At 46.7% G+C, this 5,981-nt stretch overlaps 1 pseudogene; it reads left to right on the top strand.

Moving 5' to 3' along the window:
- The first annotated feature begins 2,450 nt into the window (after positions 1 to 2,450).
- LOC127318135 (small nucleolar RNA Z247) lies at positions 2,451 to 2,566 on the top strand (annotated as a pseudogene).
- Positions 2,567 to 5,981: the final 3,415 nt, after the last annotated feature.

A 5,981-nucleotide genomic window follows, 5' to 3' on the forward strand; every position in this document is an offset into this window, starting at 1 on the left:
GGCATGTGTTCCAATTATAGTCGTACGTGCTCGCAATGAGAAACTTGCACAGCATCTTTTGTCCTACCAGCCGGTGGCAGCCGGGGCTCAAGGGAATCTACTGGATATTAAGGTACTCCTTTTAATAGAGTACCGGAGCAAAGCATTAACACTCCGTGAACACATGTGATCCTCACATCACTACCATCCCCTCCGGTTGTCCTGATTTCTGTCACTTCGGGGCCATTGGTTCCGGACAGCGACATGTGTATACAACTTGGTGTAAGACCATAAACAATGAATATCATGATGAAGTAATAACATGTTCAGATCTGAGATCATGGCACTCGGGCCCTAGTGACAAGCATTAAGCATAACAAGTTGCAACAATATCATCAAAGTACCAATTACGGACACTAGGCACTATGCCCTAACAATCTTATACTATTACATGACCAATCTCATCCAATCCCTACCATCCCCTTCAGCCTACAGCGGGGGAATTACTCACACATGGATGGGGGAAACATGGCTGGTCGATGGAGAGGCGTCGGTGGTGATGGTGGCGATGATCTCCTCCAATTCCCCGTCCCGGCGGAGTGCCAGAACGGAGACTTCTGGCTCCTGAGACGGAGTTTCGCGATGTGGCGGCGTTCTGGAGGGTTTCTGGCGACTTCGACTTCTCCCCGTGCGTTTTTAGGTCGAGGCCGATAAGTAGTCCGAAGGAGGGCGTCAGAGGCCGGCCGAGGGGGCCACACGCTAGGGCCGCGCGCCCCCGTCCTGGGCCGCGCCACCCTAGGGTGTGGGGCCCTCGGGCCTCCACCTGACTTGCCCTTCTGGCTCCGTGAGTCTTCTGGAAAAATAGGACCTTTCGTATAAATTCCGAGGATTTTCCTGAAAGTTGGATTTCTGCACAAAAACGAGACACCATAACAGTTCTGCTGAAAACAGCGTTAGTCCGCGTTAGTTGCATCCAAAATACACAAATTAGAGGCAAAACAATAGCAAAAGTGTTCGGGAAAGTAGATACGTTTTGGACGTATCAGCGGCCACAATAAGCTTCTGGTGGCAGCGGCAACGAGCTACAACTTGATTTTTGCGACATTGAGAACGAATCAGACGAGTTTGACTCTGGTGGAAGGTAAGTCAAATCGAAGAAGAGTCTAGGCGTTGGGAAACATGCCCGGGAGAGAAGAGGAAAGAAATATAAGATGTGCGTAACGGTTTGATCACTTACCGGTGGCAGTGAGACGTAAATAAACAGCTGCTTCGTGTTTTTCTGTTCCACGGAACCAACTCCATGTATTTGTACCAAAAGCTAGAGCATCTCCACATATAAAAAAATGCTAAAGCAGCTCCAATATTTCAGAATCATGGAGCTAAGGGGGGACACCGAAGCACTCCTCAATTTCATTTCATTCTATTTGTGCCTAATGAAATGAAATGATGGGTGCCAAACAAGATCTTAAGAAAATTACAGGAGGCGCTTGCCACTCGGTGTAGAGAATTCATAGTTTGACGCCAGATCCACATGCATGAGGGTGCCGAAGGCCGTCGCTGCGTGCTGAAGCTTCCTCCCTGGCTGCATGCGCTGAACCATCGCCATCATAGTTCGGATACCAAAAAAACTTGAGCTTCATGGCCAAATAGATCAAATGACTGATGTGCAAGGTGCGGGCACCTCCATCACATCCGGCTCGTCGAATCACCAGCGGCTCCATAGCCACCGACGGTGTTGCCGCTGCCATGCCCACCGATGCTGCCATGGCGGCTCCTCCATCACGATGACGCACCGGTTGCGGTGGCCCTGCCACTCGTCATCTATCATGGTCCCTGGCTTCTCATTCAATTGGGCCTTGCGTGGCTTCGCCCGTGCCTGTTAGAAGTTGTATTGTAGTCCCTCTCGTATATGCACAACCCATATTATTTTCACATGGTATCAGAGCAACTTCTTCCTTAGATTGCATCTGAAAAATCTCCATCAGTTTGCCTTCGTCTTCCAGCGCGGGTTCGTCTGTAGGATCGATCGGAGGGATCGTTTCTAAAAAACCGACGAGGGAAAACTACCTGATATGGCAGTATCAAATCCTCCTGGAAATTCGGGGTGCGCAGCTTATGGGCTATCTGGACGGATCTGTTCCAGAACCGTCGAAGACCATCACGTCGACGGACAAAGGGGCTGAGGTGACCATCCCCAATCCTGAATATGCTTGATGGATTGCCCAAGGTCAGACTGTTCTGGCGTATCTTCTCCGCAACATGTCGAGGAGGTCCTCACGCAGCTCGTTGGCTTGACGAGTTCTGTTGCGGTCTGGAAGGCGGTGACCGAGATGTTTTCCTCTCAATCGAAGGCTCGTGTTGTTCACCTTCGCACCCAACTCAACCAAACCCGGCGCGATAATTTCTCCACGGGTGCTGCTTATTTTGATCGAGTTAAGTCTCTCACAGATGAGATGTGTACTGCTGGAAAACCACAAGATGATGACGATGTTGCCTCCTACATCCTTGCTGGATTGGATGACGAGTACAATGGGTTCGTGGCTTCTATCACGACCCTGATTAAGGCTCAGCAGTCTGTGAGTCTTGGAGATCTCTACTCTCAGTTCCTCTCTTATGAATCTCGCCTGGAAGGTCAGAGCCCTAGCAGCGGCACCAATGGTGATCTCTCTGTAAATGCTGCCTCACGCGGGAACTATGGAAACCGTGCCAACAAAGGGGGCCGAGGTGGCGGGCGAGGAAACTTCCAAGGAGGAGGTGGACGTGGTGGTGGAAATTACTACCATGGTAACAATTCTCAAGGAAGGGGTGGCTATGGAGGCTACTCTCAAGGAGGAGGCAATGGTGGCTACTCTCAAGGAGGGGGCAATGGTGGATATCGCCAAGACAACAACAATCAGCAACAACAGCGCCAAGGTGGAGGACGTTCCTTTCATGATCGACAAGGATCAGATGTTGTATGCCAGATTTGCGGCAGGAGTGGGCATTCGACGTTTCGCTGTTGGAAGAGATTCAACAAAAAAATTCAAGGTCCTAAATGCTCCGCTAATGCAGCAATGGGATCATATGGTATAGATACCAATTGGTACACTGATACAGGTGCCTCTAATCATATCACGGGAGAGCTGGATCGCCTGACCATGAGTGAACGCTATAATGGTCAAGATCAAATTCACGGGCCCAACGGTAAAGGTATGGATATACATCACATTAGACATTCATTATATTATACCCCTAATAATAATCTTCGTCTCGATAATATTCTTCATGTTCCTAAAGGTACCAAAAGTATCTTGTCAGTTCATCATCTTGCTCAAGATAATCATGCGTTTCTTGAATATTGGCCTAATTTTTTCTCTATTAAGGATCAGGACACGAGTGAAATTATGCTTCAAGGTAGATGCGTGGGTGGTCTCTATCCTATGCCTTCATCATCCTCGCCATCCACGAAGCACGCTCTTGGTGTTCAGACTTCTTAACACTGGCATAGGTGCCTAGGACATCCTTCATCCGTTGTGGTTCATCAAATTCTTTGAGACAATGAAATTCCTTTTAGAGAGTCAAATACATAGTTAGTTTGTGATGCATGTCAAAAGGCCAAAAGCCATCAGTTACCCTATCCCAAGTCTTCTAGTGTGTCTTCTTTTCCTTTAGAACTTGTTTTCTCTGATGTATGGGACCCTGCTCCCACGTCTGTTGGAAGAAATAAATATTATGTCAGTTTTATTGATGATTATAGCAAGTTTACTTGGGTTTATATGTTAAAGAATAAATCTGATGTGTTTCAAAGGTTTCATGACTTTCAGCATCATGTTGAACTACTTTTTGATAGGAAAATTCTGGCTCTACAAACCGACTGGGGTGGCGAGTATCAAAAACTCAACTCATTTTTTCAGCGAGTAGGCATGTCGCATCATGTCTCCTGTCCTCATGCTCATCAACAAAATGGTTCGGCGGAACGCAAACATAGACACATTGTTGAGGTTGGTTTATCTCTCTTAGCATATGCTTCTATGCCTCTCAAATTTTGGGATGAGGCTTTTCAAACGGCGGTCTTTCTTATTAATCGTCCTCCTAGCCAAGTCATTGAAAATCAAACTCTTATTGAACGTCTTTTTAAACATAAGGGTGACTATTCGTTTTTACGGATATTTGGTTGCGCTTGTTGGCCTAATCTACTCCTTATAATTCCCGCAAATTGTAGTTTCGCTCCAAGCAATGTGCTTTTCTTGGCTATAGCGGTCTCCATAAAGGCTATCGGTGTCTTGACATTTCCACTGGCCGTGTATATATCTCGCGGGATGTTGTTTTAGATGAGACGGTGTTTCCCTTCGCTACTCTCCATCCTAATGCCGGTGCTCAATTGCGAGCTGAAATTAATCTTCTCCCTTCCAATATGTATCCTATGTTTGGGGGTGCTAATATAATGACTAAGGATGATGCTAATCCTTCTAATATTTCGGGTGCTGAGTCTTTTGTACAGAATTCGGATGATTTTATGTATTCAGCTGATGCTGGTCATGATGCTGCTGATCCAGTGACAGAATCGTCATCGGGATCTTCAACGCGATCTGCCTCGGATCGCTCACGCGCTGCTGCGGAAGGTTCCGCTCAGGATTCGCCTGCCTCCACTCCTGCTCGACCACGCGTACTCCCGCCAGGGTCCACAGCGTCCACGTCCGCGCCTGGCAGCTCCACTCCCGCGTCCCCGGGATTTTCTGTGCAGAATTCTTCGTCAGCTGGGCTATCTGGATGTGCGGCTGATTCTTCGTCAGTTTTTTCTAACGCTGCTGTCTCTGGTCAGGGATCACATGTGGCTGCTGCTGGATCTTCTATGCCTGCTACTGCTTCTACCAGCTGTGTCTACTCGTCCGCGTACACGTTTAAAATATGGAATAGTGCAGCCGAAAATTGTTACAGATGGCCGTATCCGGTATGACAAACTCCGTTTTGCTAATTTTTGTGCTACTGGTGAACCTGGTACTGTTCAGGAAGCATTGGGTGATTCTCGTTGGAAGGAGGCAATGGATGAGGAGTTTTCTGCGCTCATGGGTAACAATACTTGGCATCTTGTTCCTGCTACACATGGGAGGAATATCATTGACTGTAAGTGGGTCTATAAAGTGAAGCGCAAAGCTGTCGGCACTGTGGATAGGTACAAAGCTCATCTTGTTGCGAAAGGGTTCAAGCAACGTTATGGCATTGATTATGAGGATACATTTAGTCCTGTTGTGAAGGCTGTCACTATTCGTCTTGTCTCATCCTTGGCAGTATCTCGGAATTGGAAGCTCAGGCAACTTGATGTAAAGAACGTGTTTTTGCATGGTGTTCTGGAAGAAGAGGTCTATATGCGTCAACCTCCTGGTCATGTGGATTCATCACGGATGGACTATATTTGTAAGCTTGATAAAGCGTTGTATGGGTTAAAGCAAGCTCCACGTGCCTGGTATGCTCGTCTTAGCTCCAAGCTTCAAGATCTTGGTTTCTATGCATCTAAAGCTGATATGTCGCTGTTTTTCTACAACAAAGGGGGAGTGACTATCTTTATGCTTATCTATGTCGATGATATTGTTGACAAAGCTGTTGATTCACTTCTTCATGATCTTGGTTTGGCTTTTGCGTTGAAGGATTTGGGAGAGCTACATTACTTCTTGGGTATAGAAGTGAAGAAGGTTTGTGATGGTATTGTTCTGTCTCAGGAGAAATATGCTAATGACTTACTTGCACGACTACATATGAAGGCGTGTAAGTCGGTTGATACTACTTTGTCTACTTCTGAAAAGCTGTCTTTAACTGATGGAGATCTCTTGAGTAGTGAGGATTCTACTCGATATAGAAGTATAGTGGGTGCATTACATTATATTACTTTGACTCGGCCTGACATTTGCTATTCTGTCAATAAGGTGTGTCAGTTTCTACATGCTCCAACTACAGTTCATTGGACAGCGGTAAAAAGGATCTTACGGTATTTGAAAGGAACTATCTTAGTTGGTCTGCGGTTGAGT

The sequence above is a fragment of the Lolium perenne genome, chromosome 7, assembly GCF_019359855.2.
Source record: "Lolium perenne isolate Kyuss_39 chromosome 7, Kyuss_2.0, whole genome shotgun sequence".
NCBI lineage: Eukaryota > Viridiplantae > Streptophyta > Magnoliopsida > Poales > Poaceae > Lolium > Lolium perenne.